The sequence below is a fragment of the Lasioglossum baleicum genome, chromosome 1, assembly GCF_051020765.1.
Source record: "Lasioglossum baleicum chromosome 1, iyLasBale1, whole genome shotgun sequence".
NCBI classification, from domain to species: Eukaryota; Metazoa; Arthropoda; class Insecta; order Hymenoptera; family Halictidae; genus Lasioglossum; species Lasioglossum baleicum.
The window spans coordinates 19,015,979-19,034,687 of record NC_134929.1 but is presented as its reverse complement, the minus strand read 5'-3'; positions in this window follow the sequence as shown (position 1 = coordinate 19,034,687).

Here is an 18,709-nt window from a genome sequence, read left to right as displayed (position 1 = left end):
GTATGATACAAAAATTTTTAAAAATCGGCGTGTTACGATTGGGTAACCTCCCTTGTTAGAACAAAGTAATGTCTGCAAAATCTTTATGCAAAATAAAGTAAAAATTTCTTACCTGAATCACAACAAACTGGAGAGAAATTTATTTTCTTCCCTATTATGTTTAGTAGGTTGAGAACAGAGTAGGGCAATAATAGTCTTTTTGAACGTTAGTCATAGCAACATAGTCATTAGTCTAAACTTTTTCATTAGTTAGTGATAACTAATTAACAATATTAATGTATGTTAATCGCACAATAGTGACTGATGACTAAAGATTGATGACTGATCATCGACTACTAATTCACTAACAAGCAATGGCTAACGATTACTTAGAGCTGTGACTAACTATTGGTTGTCTGTGATTAATTAATCAAAAAGTTTTGACTAATTACTATTTTGCTATGACTAACATTCAAAAAGATTATTAGTCATTTTTAAATATTAGTTGATTATTGCCCTAATCTGGTTGAGAATAATATAATATAATAGTATGTTTAAATTGTTCGAATATTTTTTACTATTTTAAATTACACCTGCTGATTTTTGTCATAAATGCATAAAATCCGCAATCTACTAATAAGTGCTGGATCAATTGCATACTCAATTACGTCGTCCATGAACATTGTATAAGATTGAATATTCTAAGGGTTAAAAGACAGCATGAAACTGTCTTTCGACTACCGTGTTTCAATTGCAGCTGAACTATCCGAGGCACAATTTCCTCTCTGCTACTTGCTGCAGAACGAAAACAAATTGTGTTCGAACCGTGTTTAGTTGAACCAAGCCCCAACCAATCAGCCCTTTCAATTCCGACATCCTCCTCGCGTCTCGATATCATCGTGTTCACGCCTCTCTAAACGACCGTAATATTTAACCGGAGCATTAACGATCGCGTCGCGCGGCTCTCCCGATCACACCGGGGCCGTAGCGTCGAGCTTTCTATTTTCCCGTGCTATCAAAACACAGCCGAACGAGTTATCAGAGAGTATCGCAACGTTGGGAGCAACGGGCGCGTCATGGGAACCGAACAAAGCGATCCCGGCGCTCACGTGTGCATGATTTTAGACGAACCAGGAAGACGAGGCGGCGTTCTGGGTTCGAAGGTCTCGACGTGAGAATCGGAACGGTGGATCGAGCTATGGCTCGGCTCTCTTTTGCTCTTGGTTTCTCTATCACTCGGCTGGCTATACATCAAAGGACGCGGAAAGCGGCCTCTCATCAGCCTTATTCTACCCCGTGCCGCGCGGTGGTCAATTTCCTTAAAAATCTCGATGAAATTCTATGATGAAATTCTGTGCTATTCGTTAGTGTTGTCAGAACTTTAGAGTTTTGCAGTGTCAATCGAAGAGAGGTATTGATAGAAGAAATGTATATGAAATAAAATACTTGTTATTATTTCGAGGCTACCAATGGCAATACACCTGATGTTGAAGCATGATATGAACGGTTAATATGAAGGGTTAAGAGATAGATTAAATGTCTTGCAGAAATCGTAAAGTATGATTGCAGAAATTTGGTATCGCTTCTATCTTTTAGCAGTTTTGAAGTTGCTCGCATTCACAATGTTGAAACAATGTAACGTGTTGCGAATTGGTCTAAGTCAGAAATGTGCGAATACGTTGATTGAATTTCATAAATTGAATATATCGATTTTCTGCGATTTGGTCCATTTTCTCTAGCAAATGGACCGCTTCACGCGGAGGAGGTCGATCCCGTCGAGCATCCGCGACGTCCGGGATGTCGCCGGCCGTTCTCGGGGGGAGTATATCGGGGGACTTGCGTGGCAGGTCACCGATAGCGTGCACGGCTTATTTTGCAACTACAGTTAGAGATAGCGAAGACGAACGAACCGGTAGGCGAGAGAGGACAGAGCGGCCGGGAACGCGTTATCGCGTCGTCCTTGATTTGTCCGCGTTCTCCGGCTCCGCTCCGCTCTGCTCAACTCTACTCTGGAGAGGGTGCAAGCGGGTTTTGAACACCGCGAACGGTTCGTGTTTCCGCGGGATTTTTGCGCCCGGCTATCGGCCCAGGAGTTATGGTGTCCCGCCTTCCTCGACTGGATGCTCGGGCTGGACACGATCCGCCGAGATAAGTGGATTTACGGAAAGAAAGTCGCGTGCTCCTCTCTCGCCGGTCTGTCATTGTTAATTCAGAGTACGTCGCCGAGGAAACGGAGTCCGTTCGCTTTATCGTTCTTTTCACTTTCTCCTTTTCCGCTTCTCTGCCTCCCTGTCCAGCTTTCTCCTCTGAGAGCTTTAACCCTTTCAGGCAACGATTATTCGTAAATGTTTCGTAGGCGAATTGTCGCCGGGCTGATTCAAGGTTAGCTCGACTTGATCACCCCAAGGATAGCCGTTCTATCCTTGAAAAAGGACCGGAGTGAATGGGTGCCAAAATGATGATCGAATCCTTCGTTTGAAGGGCAGAACTCCACTTTATTGTTCAACGCTCGCGTCGCGATCCGTTAATTGTACAATAGTCGACGTGAAAATGCACGCGCGAGCGAAATTGACCAAAATTGACCACGAGGTAGTCTTTAGACGGACCGTTGAGAAAAGAGAGGAGTTGTAATGTGACGGCGATCGAGATGAGTTCGAATATTGTTTTCGACTGGCTAAGGTGCCCCTGTCGACTTTGTTTTTATTGTCGCAGGGTATCGATTTGATGATCGATCGCTCGCCGTCACGATTACGTCACAGTTGAGCGACGCATGCGTGACTTGGCAGCGCGTCGTTATTGGCCGACTCGTACCAAGCAGCACACGCGCCCGGGTATTTTGATTCCGAATCAGTAAACATTGCCCCGAAAATTTTCGCGAGACTCGCCATGGTGGAACTATAGCCAACATGTTGATGACTTTGAATGTATTCGATCTTTACTGTCCACCATTCGGTGCAATGATTCTTATAGAATTGAGAACAAACTTGAAAGATCAGTATTTCGTAACGGTTTCATATAAAAATTTTAGCAACGAACCAATTCTTTTAACACTTCCTGGTCGTACTGCGTTATGTCCTTTAAACGAATTGATCGTGCTAACTAACAATAACCTGAATTGGGAAAAAGCGTGTGCAATGGATCGATGCATTTAATTCTTCAATTCAACTCATCCGGCCCGCAAAGGATTGATGAGGCAGTAACACAAATATTATTCTCAAATGTTATAAATCCAACTGAACGTGATCTCCTTTATTTAATTTTTGTATTTAACTCTCCGAAGTATAGAATTGTGAAGGCCCTGGAAGCACAGTAATAAGTATCATTCAGAAAAATTACTCCACAGTGAATAATAATAATAATGTATAAAGTCGCAATCCAGCGATAATAGAGCGCGAAGAATGTGCTGGCGCGTCCGATGTTTATCACCGGCGCGGCGTCGAAAGGACACCGAAGGACACCCGCTGGCAGGATAACAACGCGGCACCGAGAATCAGCGTCTTGTGGCAATGCTCCATATCACCGTGAAGCTATCGGTCGAAGCTTCACCGGTGCCAACTGCCACGCCTTGCGACGTCCACGCGACACAGAACACAATGACAACGGTAATACGCGCGCGCTCTCCTAACGACGCTCGTTATTGGCCGAACGATTGACCCGGCTACCGACTAGAGCCAGATACTGATCTCCATAAACTTTTGAGCCTGATACGGCTCGGTCACGAGTCCCCGTCATGCCAATTTGCAATGAACAACGATACGACCTCGCCCCGACTGTCCAGATGCCGCCGACGGTGTAACGATGCTCTGCAGATGCATGGATAACACGGTCCGGGCTCTATCCGTGCATTGAAACGATGCACCGTGCTCTGGAAAGTGACTCATTGTGCTCAGATCATTTTTATGAAAGTATTTTTCCTTCTGCAGAAGCTTCGGAGCCTCGAGGAGAATGTATCACGTGTATTCATTGTGCAAGACAAAGTTCAGCATAGCTAGACTGCGGATGTTTATGCATTTTCCAATTTTTGTAGATAAATTTTAAGAATGTGGAATGAAATAAAATCCTATTTTTAATGGGAACAGTCTTTGTAGATCTAAAACGAATATAAATTCTTCAGAATTCTATCCAATTTTATATTCTAGCTTTCTTTGAAAATTTTTATAGGCGATAAATGCAGCATAGCTAGACTGCGGATGTTTATGCATTTTCCAATTTTTGTAGATAAATTTTAAGAATGTGGAATGAAATAAAATCCTATTTTTAATGGGAACAGTCTTTGTAGATCTAAAACGAATATAAATTCTTCAGAATTCTATCCAATTTTATATTCTAGCTTTCTTTGAAAATTTTTATAGGCGATAAATGCATAAAGATCCGCAGTAAAACCATAACAATAATTTTTGTAACATTCTTACCCCTTCTAGATCTTAATGAAATTTGATTTACTTGTTAGATTGGGTTGGTATCACATGACTAAGCTGCGGAGATATTTATGCAAAATGAGAATGTTCTGCATTGATTGTGGGAATTAGGAATAAAATTGAAAAAGAGTTACATTCAAAAGAATATTACAATTTCTTAAATTCTTCTTATCTCTTACTATTTTACCCAACCAATTTTTTCATAAGCGCATAAAGATTCTACGTGCACCGTTCCTTAACTATTCAGGCGATTTTCCCAATATCCAATGCAGACAGTACTTTGAAAAATGAACGCAGAGAATATTATTTTTTACAGTGCGATTTGGCTTCGACAGTGAAATTTCTCGTCCCGTATCTTCAAGTAAGGTCCCATCGTGTGTCACGTTCCCGTCGAGAGCGGTGCACGCGTGTTTTGCATAATGCAGGTCAAACGCCCTCTCGCTGTCGTCCTCGGCTCGTAGGAGCGTGTCTCTCACCCCTGTCAAACTAATCTTGCCGACTCGATCTTCTTGCTTCACGAAGGAGGAGTCACCGGTGCCCCATTCACCGGTGCAGCGCGGAGTGCAGCGCGGAGCAGCGCCGCGCTAAATTGTTTTCGAAGCGTGATAGTTGCACGCGCACGCTCTGCTTCGTTGCGCTTACACAGAGGCGGCGATATCCTGCCGGCATCTATCTATCGGCTGCACAGACACGGGACGCTCTCCCGTACGTTCTGCACCGGCAAGTTGCAAGCTGTGTGCACGTTGCATCGGTTGCGTTTCACGTTGCCCCGGCAAACGGTGCGCTGTGGCGAGCCTGTTGCATTGTGTGCGTCGTGTCGCTGCTCGATAGGCGTGGCTCTCTCTCTCTCTCTCTCTCTCTCTCTTTCTTTCTCTCTTCCTCTTTTATTCTGCTCTCTTCACTAACAATTGAAGATGCGATCAAGTCAATATGCACTTACCAATCCGAGTTGATTCTGACCCGCTGCGCTCGGAGCAATACCGACTCCAGAATTCGAACATTCCATCTGATCAGGAATATTTTTGTTACAACAACCTGAATGAATATCTCATAGGTAAGAAGCACAAGATTGTATTATGCATATTATTTTATCTTGGATTACATAGGGTTACAGTTAGTAGCAAAACTGATCATACACACTTTAAAACAGAATTCAATTTCTCTGTACGGCTAGAAGAATTAGTTTAGTAAATGACGTCTAAAAATCATGTTCAAAAAATACACTTGGTCGGATATGTGGAAAACAATAGTAAAAATTGATCTTTACAACTTTTTTAGCTGGGCCAATAACGAAAATTTAAGAGATGTGTTTGGTCAACTTGTATAAATTATGTACGCTCCGAAAATTTCATTGAGATTCATTAATTGGTTTACGAGAGTTATAAACGATCAAAAATGGTAAAAACGAAAATCTTGAAAAATTTCAAGTTTACCATTTTTGATCGTTTATAACTCGTAAACGAATTTCAATGAAATTTTCAGAAAGTATATAATTTATACGAGTTGACCAAACGCATCTTCTGAATTTTCGTTATTGGCGCAGCTAAAAAAGTTGTAAAAATCAATTTTTACTATTGTTATTCGCAATTCCGACCAAATGCATTTTTTCAACATGTTTTTTTAGACGTAATTTACTAAACTAATTTCTTCTAGCGCTACAGAGATATTGAAGTCGTTTGGTCCACATTCAGAGAAAAGTTACTCTGATTTAAATTGTGTATGATCAGTTTTAAAAAAATTGTACAATATAAGAGAGAAGAGGGATTTTTTTATTATAGAAAATCTCATATGAGATTTATTTCAACATAACAGAGAATACAAAGATTACAATACAGAGATTACAAACAAAGGAAAATTTTTACAGAATATAAAACTGGCGATACATAAACATTATAATGAAAACATGAATACCATACACAGTGTAGATCAACCACTTATACACTAAGGCCGCAGCTTTTAAAAAAGGACAACATGTAACGACAAGCCTTGATAGTGAAGAGGGATTTGACGGATTTAAAATTACGAAATTTTGCACTGACCTAATACTTAGAAAGTGCCGAAACACTTTTCATTTCCATGTTCCCTTTCCTTCAGGGTACGAAGCGTTATCTCGGACCCGACCATTCAGCAAGGTCGGATCAGCTCTGTTGCTCCTTTTACCGTGGTGGCAATGTCGCGCAGGACCTGCGCGAGTGTCCTTTTATCGGCCGACCACCAGGTCGCCTTGAACACGTCCCTTCGACATTAATAAAGGTGTCCGCGACGCGATCATTCTGTTTTAACGTCCGACAGCTAGCTATTAGCACGTTGCCCGCCACGTGGGTCGCATGTGGGTGACGCGAGCCGTCGTTCATCGTGAAATATCAATTGCGGTCTTGATCCTGTGGATACCCTTGAGAGCCAACATTCCGGCTCTTCATTTTTGTTAAAGTTTACACCCATGATGTGTGGCAATCGACATCTTCGTACACTTCGTAAATTTATGGAAAAATTGATTCACAAAGTAGGAAGAACATTAGATCAATTTATTATTGCTAGCATATTATTTACAGTCTATTAAAATTGTGGAGAGCAGACATTTTTATGCAACTCCTTTCTCTCGCGATCGATATAGACGATTTTTTCCGTGTTGCCATAAATTGGAATAGACGTGGGTGCCTTCTGATAAAATAACTACCCCAGAATCTGTCAAAAAAGATTGCTAGAATTGTAAACAAAAAAATTGCTAACTGCGAAAAGGATCTCTGTGAGACCGCAGCAGGGTGGAATGTGAAGATGACAGTGCCGAAGAAGACGAAAGGACAAACGTCGAGTGCAACAGGGATCAGGTCGGTGGCGTCGGAAACGAGGACCAGATCGCGAAAGGTTAACGGTGTCACGTGGCGCCTGGATAGTCCCCGTATCCGCCGCGGCGATCGATAGATCGAAGCCGAGCTGGGGGCCGCGGCCCGCGTGGCTCAATGCAACAACGCGCGGTGCAACGAAGTGCAGCGCGGCGATGCATAAAGATCCGCCGGTGAAAAATTTCCTCGAGAGAATTCCACGCGGCGACTACACCCTCCCGCGCCGTCGGAACACCGGCGACGGTGTGTGCAAACGTCGAGAAAGGATTCTTTCCTGGTGCACGGAGCGGTGTGGCGTGGCGTGGCATGGCGTGGCGTGGCGCGGCGTGTCGTGCACGGTCCCGCATTATCGGCGGCTTAACGATGCAGATAAATCCAGACACGATGTGGCAACCGATAAAAGATCGTCTGGAAAATCGTTCGGTGCGCGTTCGAGCGATTCGAGAACGTGCAGCGCCATGGCGACGATGGCGACGTACGCTCTTAAGGATTGCATTCGCAATTCCCTTCGATTCTGTCCGCGGAAAGCGATCTCGCACTCTCCTTTCTCGAACACAGAAACTCTCCCTATCCCTCCGATGAAAAACGATGGATGAAACTGTGGACTTGCTATAATCACGTTCAAGCTCTCTTGAATCCATGCTGTATCCGATAAAAACATTTTCGTTCCGACTGCTAGTGACAGAGTTATCTCTCTACTGGTCACGTATTTCGGAAATTTTCCAGGTTTTATACAGGATGTGGCCGGACGGGTGGTACAACCGAGCAGGGGGTGATACTACACGTAAAAATAAGTCGAAATGAAGGAATAACATTTTTTCGTTTGACGCTTCGTTTGCGAGAAAATCGAGTTTGAAAATGCAGCGAATACTTACACTTGCTATTGCAGAGGAATCGTCTGACGCGTCTGACCATGATCCACCAATTCTACTTTGTGCATATACTAACAAGGGAAGGGCCCCTAGTGTCCGACTTCGATTTTGATAATCTTTTGTCAGATGATGGTACATGGATCCCTAATGATGTCTGTAAAATATTAGGTGTAGTTACTCAATAGTTTTAAAGATATTAACAATTGACTTTCACGCAACCTGCTTACACGGTTAATGGAACTTCGAAAAGGTATGAAAGTTTAATTGTTTATATCTTTAAAACTATTGAGTAACTACACCTAATATTTTACAGACATCATTAGGGATCCATACACCATCATCTCACAAAAAATTATCAAAATCGAAGTCGGATACTTGGGGTCCTTCCCTTGTAAGGCACGCGAACCTGGCGGAATTTTATACTCGATTTTCTCGAAAACGAAGCGTCAAACGAAAAAAAATATTATTCCTTTTTTTCGACTTACTTTTACATGTAGTATCAGCCCCTGCTCGGTTGTACCACCCTTCCGGCCACATCCTCTATACAGCCTAGAATAATAAAAAGTTAGGCCCGCGAATAAAAGTACGCCGACTGCGTTCTTATTCATCCTCTAAACCAGGGGCCGCCGAAGTTTTTTGATCATCGACCCCTAAAAATTTGCTAATTCTCTTATCGACCCCCTCTATAAAAAACGTCAAAGAAGAAAAAAAACTTGTGTTTTTTAAATGATTTATTTTATTTTGATAAAATCCAATTTTTACATAAATCAATGAGAAGGATGTGCTTGTGATGACGCTTGGCAAGATTAGCAATGTTTGGTTCTAAAATTTGCGATTGAATAGCATTGTTCTTCATCGACCCCTAATCGACCCTCTAGATCGGATCGACCCCTAATTACATTATATCGACCACATTGATGATCCCTGCTCTAAACGCAGGGAGAAACGAAAAAGTACGCGTGGTTTAAAAAGAAAACAGTGACTAACAACAAGTGTGCATACAAAGAAAACTCTTAATGTTCATCTAGCTCATGAGTATTGATCACATACCACGTCACTGGATCAATGACAGCCGCTAAAGGGTTAGGGACTGTTTAGAATAAAAACATTCTAACGATGCACTCTAAACCGGGACGAGAAACTCGTCGAATTAAAGCATCCATCGATCGACGGACAGTTATTCGTGATCCAGCGTTCGGTTGATAGTAAAACTGAACAGCGGCGGTTAAGTATCGATCATTAAACGATCGGCAGAAAACGTTTGCTTAGGCTCGCGAGTCCCGATAAGATCGCCAAGCCTTCTTGCAGCGTTTTTCAAGTAAAAGCGCGGAAAACGAATCGTGGAATGCGAATGGGCTCCTCGGAGAGTCGCGGCCCCAGAGATCTATTGCGTTTCGCTCGCGTTCCGTGTCGGTGAACCGCGACGAGGGGTCACGATGTTTCTGAAATTAATTTATGCGAAATGCATCCGCCGGCAACCTTGCACGCCCGTAGCCTCGATTACATTAGCGCGGCGTTACTATCGCTCGGCCGAGTACAGTTTCCAGTCAGGAATCTCGGCAAAACTCGTGCTTCACTTTGGTAAACGGTCTGCACGCGTTATCTCCACGCTGAATATACTAATAACCACAATCTTGACTGACGTAGCGCCTGGAAATGTTCATTATCGAATGAACAACTGAGGAATTAAAACGCTTCTTAAAAGTAGGGTTGGCATTTATAAAACCCCGGACTTTTCCGTCTGAAATCCGGACACTTTTAACTGCTTTTTAACACTTTACCTACCGGAAGCCTATTAATAGAATTTTCAATAATTGTGCTTGATGAATTATTGGAAGCGTTTTAGGTTTTACTTTATAACTATTTATTGAATAAATCACTTGTATAAATCGTATTGCTTTCGGACTGTTATGACCTTATCTCAATGCGTACTAAATTGCTACAGACTAGTGAAACATGAGGTAAGTGTTTACAAAGGTCTAACTGTACGGATATTATCGTTTACATGACACAGATGTCGTTGATTACAATTTTAGCAGTTACCTTCCTTAACAGTGCTGTACCAAAAGAAAGCATAGAAATTTTCATTTACATAGCAATCTTAAATTATAAACTATTAGATGACGTTATTGAGGGTGTCTTGTTAGTTCACAGTAAAATTGTGAATTGCTGTTGCTATTGAAGGTTCCATTAAACAGTGTTTAGCCTTGTGCCATAGATTTTTCAAAATTATGCAACAATCACCGGTCGGTAATGTGTTAAGTTAAATATTCGTGGGAAATTCGTAGAATTGAAATTTCGGCCGATATCCGAGGAAACAGTTTCCGTTCAGGCAGAGGCGTCAGATAAACGCGCGGCACTAGTTTATTACGAGGACCAGCAAGCTCCGAGAGCCTTCTGCAACCTCTTTATCACCGGCTGCACCCGGCCATGCCACTTTATTGCTCCTTTTAACGGTGGCATTGTCCAGGAGGGACGAGAACAACGAGCGTCCCTCCACAGATCCGCTCGAGCTCGCTGCTCCCGTTCGAGAAAGCGAGACGTTCCTTGAATAATTTTATCTGATAGCCGGTTGATTTGCAAGCGTCTAAGCCCGAACGGGCCCGTCGCGAATAATCGAGCCCCTGTGGGATCCTGCTCCTTTTCTTTCGACCGATACGTCGCACATTTCCTTCCTCCTCCTCCGACACGAGCTGCAGAATCCTCGCTATTTTTCCTTAACCGTACACAGAGTCGCTAAACACAATAGATGATGCATCACCTGTAAATCATGTGCACCACAACTTGCATAAGTTAACACGTTGAACGAAAGTACTTAAAGACGATTGTCATAAAATCAGTACCGCTGAATATCAATTTATTAATAGTGAAATTAATTAGATTATAATACAAGGTGAGAACTTGATCGTCAAGTATCTAAAAATTGCTATAAATAACAAAGTTTAGTCACGTTGAATTCTCGTCATCTTTGTATGAAGTATTGATGTTTGCAAATAATAAATGCACATAGTGTAGACAACGTGGTTTTGTCATTGGTCTCTCGCAACCGCTTTGATCGGCAGGAATGTCGCGTGAAATCGCGAATTGCAGAAAAATGAGCGTTCTTCTCCCTCCGGACCCAAAGTCAGCTCGTCAAAGTGTCGCTCGATCAAAGGGATCAGAAACGCGTTTCGTTAATTGGCGAGTTCCTTTCGGAAAAGAAAAGCGAGCGAGCGCATGAATTATTCGCTTGATTATCTTTAATTGCCGGCTCATTAATATTAGTCCGGTATACGATCGGACCTCGCGATCTCCATAAAACATCGGTCACCGTGTGGCCTCACTCTCTTCCTCCTCGTCCTCTTTCTTCCGTACTGCCTCTTACTTCGAGGCAGTAAAGCAATAAACTAAGTAATAAAGACATTACCTTAATGGTATTCCTATAAAGATGATAATAATGGTAGACTAATGGCGCGATCGAGCCTGCCATCACGGCAATTTATCACGATTACCGTTCGCGCCCGCGATAATATTGTTGCATTGTTGCCGCGCGACGATGAAATATGGACTTCTGTTTTTACGTTTGCCGACGACGCTGCGCTACGTTTCCTGCGGAAAAACGCTGCTCGGGGCGACCGGAAGTGGCGTTAACTCCGTTGAAAGGCGGAAAATTAAGAGATTAATTTTTATTACAGACGTTGGTCTTCAAAACTAGATAAGGAAAATTATTTACTTAACTTTAAGCAAATGAACATTGAGTTCGCTCGACTTATTCTTGCGAAGAGAAATTTGTGGAATGCTTGTTCAACGGTCGTCATTGATTTTGTAGAAGTCGCGAACAGTTAATTAACAAAAAACAGTGCATTCGGCAGAAGTTCTGTTGGAAATGAAATTTGCACGGTTTTGCGGGCAATTTGCGGCAATCGCCGCGATCATCGCCTTCAGCGTCGAGTGCAGTTCGCGCGATTAATCCTGGAAAGCGCCACGGATCCATTAATCACCGGTATCGCGAAGATCGCGGCAACTCCCTCGAAATTAGTCGCTGACTGATCAAAGAGTCCCCGCGGGACTGTAGGTGCCTGGTCGCGAAGACTAATGGCGGATTCCCTGGAGTGGAAGCCACGAAGGGTTGCGAATATTCGTATCCATTACCGTAGGTCTCCAGCATCGACGCCCACGCGCTCGCGGCGCGGCGCGTTGTCTGACGCGCGCATCGCGCATCGCCCCTGAAATTTATAGGGAAAAAGCGACGAGATAGATCTCGCATTCATCACGGAGATGATTTACGTCGGTACGGGGAGATATACGTTGGCCGCGGGGCACGTGGGTGTCTCTCTTCCCGGGAACATCACGTTTTTGCATACAAATCTTCCACATTTGCGAGAGATAAACGTCAGGAAACACGAGGCGCGTCTTGGGTTACGCGACTCTCTTAGCGTCCCTTTCTTCTATTTCTCTTTCTTTTCACTTTGTACGATTGTCTCGGGAGATCCTGCGATTTTTGGCTTTATGATCGACCTCCCATTTTGGGCGACTTGGGCATTCGCGTTACTTCTGCAAGAAGGCATTCGTCTTCGAGACAAACTGCTTCGATCGTCCTCTTGTCCTGAAAGTTGAATTTTGCTGTAATTATCCAGGGATTATTATTATTAAATCATTGCATTCCATTGGCACCTCTATGGAGACAGTCTCAATTTGTTCTTTATAAATATAATACATTACACCAATAGAAGGAATAGAAGATGAGATGGTTCCGAGTTTCTCTCGTCAGAATGAACTTGTTGAAAATCTAAGAAAAACGAATCTCCCTTCCACTGCGGGGCGCCGAAGTTCTGAAGAACTTCATTGGCAGTCAACATACACTTCTGGAAAGTTTCAGGTGCTGATACGTGCATGGTACAGTCAATTAGCCAAGCACGAAGTCGAAGTTGTACTCGAGTAAGACGAATAACCCCCGATTACTTATGCGATTCGGCGAAGCAGCGGGCAATTATTGCCACTCGAAGCTCGTGCTTTCGTCTCTTTTTTCCGACACTTTCAGGACCACCTTTCCTTCAAAAAGAAGAAAACGAAGAAGAAGAAGAAGCGTGTCTCACGGTCCCGGGTCGAGGACGTGCGTGCACGTACACGCCAATTAATGGCTTTCGACTTTTGATTGACGTGCACCGGCCACGCTCACCTGTTACACGATGTTTTACGGTGTCCGTGTAATATAATCAGCGGACGAGCATCTTCGCGAACTCGATGCTCGTTCCGCAGTGGTCCGTTTCCCTTGCGTTCAGTGTCCCGATAGAATTTCGTTTCGAACTCGCGCGGAACGACATCCTATCATTTCGCAGACAGGAATCTGCGCAACGCGATCATTTCGCGCCACCTGTGAGCACTCGAGGTCCTCGGACTTTTGCTGTAGTCAGCCGAATCGTGGGAAGGACAAGCACTCCGAGACGAACGGACTCGTCAAGGTGCACTTCCTAAACGGACGCGATGACGTACCGGAGCAAAACGCCGGTCATTATCGACGACGATCCTCTCCGGTTTCACTTGATGTCCTTTAAGAGTTCGCCGACCGATTTTTTGCCGAGCGCCGCGAGAAAGAAAGCACCGAAGTTCGGCGGCCGGGCCGAGCAACGCGCGGATCAAGACAATTTTTGGGAAACGTGTTAAAGTTGTGAATTCGACCCGTTGTCTTATAGAATAAGTTGGTCTGTCTCCTCTAAGGAGATGCGAATGAGAAAATTGTTGGCGATTATGGTATTTGCAAAGTCAACAATTTTTGCCACGTCCCATTTAAATAAAACAATTATTCCAACAAGTAATAAATAAGTAAACGCACACGAATCGCTGGTAGCTAATCTGAGAAATCATTAACAGCAAAAATATATCAGCACTTTTCCCAGCCCTGAAGACTGCTTGCCAAGTTTTGAGGTTATCTGTCGCACGGGATCGACTGTCTTCTTGTTGGACTCGCGAAGGTTCGGCTCGCTGAAAACACGCTTGTTGAATGAATTGATTAACTTTTTCCGGAGCCTAATGCCAAGGGACGATCGCCTTGAGGAGATCCGCGTGGCCTCTGTCGTCTCTTCCCGCGGCCTTCCGATCGCTGGAAAAATCAATGCTCCGAACCGGTGAGCGAAAAAAACGAGGATCGCAGCCGCCGCCATGGTCCTTGAGACGATCGAGCCACGTCGATCCCTTATTAACTCGTCAGCCTCTTCCGAAATTCGAGACGACTGCGCTGGCTCGAGACGATCCTCTCGCGAGATGACCTAAATATGAAATCCTGTCGGGCCCACTTCAAGCTGGCCGTTTCGCAATGCGAAGGTCGATCGAAAGGATGCTATCCTGTTATCACAGTTATGATAAGTTTCGTTCATAAACAACCAATATAAAATTACGCTCTCGTCCGGTGGTCTCTTATTCAAGGTGGACCGGAGTTCTCGTTGCGAGTGAATCGATAAAATCATCCTGATAGAAAGTAATCCTATCATCAGTTCGCTGACTCGTTATTTCCCAAGCTTCCTCCTAATTACCATTTCTAAAAATTAGAAACCAATACGGTACGTGTGCATTTCACTGATCCCTATCTCTTGTGTGAAGAAAATTGAAATTAACTTTATGTGTCGTTATTTGCAATTGTAACGCATATTTGGAGAATTTATAACTTTTCTGTGATAGCACCTTTTCTATGTTAAACAGTAATCGTGAAATAAAATAGAATCGAAAAACTCTTTCGCAATTCCGATCCTTAGTTAAAATACACAATAAGTACACACAAGATTCAAGAGCAGTTGCAGGGTTAAAGAATGAATAGTAAAAGATGAAGGCAGCCGTCAAGACATACTCGGATTCCGTTCAGTCAGATGAGAGCCCGAAGCAGAACGTCGGTTGGCTTCCGCGCGAGATGAAGCCGGCCGGAGAGCCGCGTCTCCTTTCAATTAAATCGAAGTCGCATCGTCGGTAGCACGGTTAACGGTGCAGGATCGTTGGGATCGGTTGGGTAGGTAGCCGACCGGGGTCCGTTTCAGCGAGCGATCGTCCACGTCGATCGTCCACGGCCGGACATTCCTCGGCATTGTCTTAAAAACGAGGCTGTGCTGCTCGACAATGGGTCGACCTAAGGAACGCATTTAACTGTACAGCCGTCGCCGCTCCGCACCGGTACGATCGGTTTTAGCCGATTATCCGCGGACAGCACGATGGCGAAACGAGCAGGGAACATAACTGAACATGCCAATTATCCGCATTTTGTTTCTGATTTTCTGGAAAAATTCACAAAAACAGCCTCTGTATCTGTTGTGTGTTTGCGTTCCGTATGGTTAACAGTAAGCGATTATCTCCGTTTTGTCTCCGATTTCGTAGTCCGACGTCTTGCGTGTCGACAGTTCCAAAGGATAAGTTCTCTTATAATAATTGAAGGGGTGGATGGGTAAAGGTGTCAAGTCTGTTTTCTGTAAAAGAGTTTTTAGCGAGGTATGTTGTCTTTTTTTGATGAATGAAGATAATTATTATCTTTTTGTTGTATTAGAGATTAACCATATATATTGTTATATATTGTTATATTGTTATTATCTTCATTCACCCCAAAGAAGGACAACATACCTCGCTAAAAACTCTTTTACAGAAAACAAACAATTTGTTACTTGACACCTTTATCTATCCACACCTTCAATTGTCGCTACGATTCCAGTTTTAAAATCTGTAATTTAGATTAGATCTCAGATTACTTGAACTAGATTAACAATAAGTAGAATGGACAACCATCCTGTTCATGATCATGAACTCCCCTGAAATTGCAATTAAAATTTTGGCTGATATGTACATAATCCATAAATCTACCGAGCGGGTGTTTTAAATTGTCAATACAGACCCAGATAAAGAAGTACAGTAGATATTCGATCTAAGAAACCAGGAACTCTACGATCTAAGAAAAACGAAAAAATATCCCTTCCACTAGAGAATAAAAACCATCCACGTATAATAATCTCATTTAAGACGATAACATTGAGAGTTGTGCTAATTCAATTACATTGTAATTCAATTATACAACTCATTTACATTGTATTTCAATTATATACAAACCTTTCAATTAATTCAATTACTAAATATTTTAATCAGATGCGTAATTGAAATACAATACAATTAAAATACAGCTCTCCAAATTATAGCCGAGAACTTTGAAGAAGTGCGATATATTTTTATGTTTCTCTTGCATATACTTGTTTGCTGTCTGTGCGGCGTAGTTTCTATTCCTCGTCCTCGTTCATAATACGTAACGCTATTTTATAATTGTACTCCAATTGCAATTACGAATTACATTGTATTTTAATTACAAAGTATTTTATAATTGTACTCCAATTGTGTGTGTAATTACGAATTACATTGTAATTTAATTAAACGAAGATCTGAATTATAAATTACAATATGACTTACAATGTAGTTCAATTACTTCGTAATTATAATTCCTGGAGTAATTCAATTGTGATTCTGCACAACTCTGGCATCAGGGAGCATCCCTATGATAAGTGGTCCACTTTGAAACTGCTGTAACTTTTTAAGAAAAAATCGTGCGACAATCTACCTGGTCTCATTTTACAGAGCAAAACCTCACGTTTCGGGTCTGAGTATTAATTTCCCCGAGAAAAATGTTCTCCTAGAAAAATGAATAAATAAACTAATCCCAGTAGCTGCAAAGTGATCCAAGAGCGTGTGGAGTTAAAATTTCGGCCCAAGTCGGAGCAAATAGCCGTTTTATTCCTCGGTGAACCGGTCCTACATGATCGTCAAGTCCTAGGGAGCAAGCCACGACCGTTAGACCTCGGACACACGAGAGCCGCGTTGCTCTACGGTCCCACATGAGCGTGCAGGCTCCGCGGCGATCTCTCTATCTCTCCTCTCTCTCTCTTTCTCTCCTCTCTGTTCCACCAGCAAACAAAGTTAATAAGCAATATCTGACGGCGTAGCCGCGTGCACTGCCGTTACCGATAGCACACACGGTGCACCGTGCCGCAACATAATGGTGCATGTAACGATCGGTGCGCCGGCGTTCCCTCGAACGATTGGCTCTCCGTGTGTATCAGTGGCACGCAAACTGGGGCTTCGTTACGCGTAAATCGCGCGATAGCGTATATACGCGGTTATACACTCGCGCGAGCAAGTACGCGGGCGCATTCGATGATGAATAACGTTGCCCGAGAGCGTACAAGACGCCGCGCGGCGACATAAGTAACGAGATTTCGATTATGCAGGTTATTAAGCGGGTGGCCGGCAGATAAAGAGCCGCACTCCAAAAAACTCTCCCGGAGAGTCGCTGCGCCGATAAATTACGCGCGTCTTTCGCGTCTGGCTGCTTTCCTGCGAGATCCACCATCTTGGAACGGGCTTTCCGCGGATTTCCGCGGTCGCTGATAAGCCGCCGATAGCTTGCACAAACGATTTTTGTCGCGGACGCACTGGGAAACCAGTCGGTGTAAATCTGCGGGCATGAAAACCGTGGTAATCCAGTCTTTCAAACTTCATGTTATTGAAAATGCCTGCATGTCTATTACGTGTATTTGATTAAATTAAATTAAATCTGTAGACAGATTAAAATTATTTAAGAACGTCGATGTATTAGTTACTGCTTATTGAAATCAATAAAGCAAGAAAGAAATGTTGATTTTGCTTCCGTTTCTTGCAGTTGACGCAGACCATGTTTACTGTGCACGAACTTCCGCAGTCTAGCGATCGGTAATGAAAATTAACAGAGAATTTCGGCAAGCTTTTTACCGTTCCGGCGCACAGTGCGGCGCGCGATACTTAGCAGTCGCAAGAAACCTTAGGCCGGATTCCAAGCACTTGTTGCGCAGGCCGCGTCGTCCCCGCGATTCGGTTAATTACGATTTATGAACGTCCGCTTTCAGCGGAGATGTTATCGGCGGCGGAACCCGCGGCTGCGAATGCGCGCGGGAACTATTAATGTCGCAATGATCGTCGCCTGTCAGGGCGTCGGGCCACGACAGAGGCGTCTTCGACCTGCCCAGATGCTTAATGAGAACCGATCCTCTCTCGGCTCAATGAAGACGGCGGAGGATGATAGTGAAGGTGTTCTGTTACCCCGTTCCAACTCGGCCGAAGATTTAAAGATTATTAAACGAGCGTCGTTTGAACGGGGCCCGGGTACGCTAACTTGTCAGAAGTAATGCGGGGTAATTGCTATTTATGATGGGATCAACGCCGTTGCGTAAGCCTGTTCTCAAACGGTGCCGGGGGAGCATAATTACTTCTCACGATTCCATTGTAACGATGACAGTTACACTTCTCTCACACCTCACCGACGATTAGTATAACGCCGGGGCTAGACCGTCTACCGAGCTAGCACGCTCTTCGATCTTTTGTTTCGGATCGGCTGTGATGGGATCAGAGGATTCTCTGGGGTCCCTAGGATCATTGACTTGGGTTTTAGACAGTCATTGTTCCCTGGAATTCTATTAGCTTACTTCTTTTCTCCTACCCCCTATTCTCCTGACACTGGAGTCTCAACTATCAGCTCCGGGGTGAATTACCGAAATAAAGCACACAAAATAAAACATAAATATGCCTAGATAGATTGAAGAATCTTTTTTAAACAACCAAACAACAT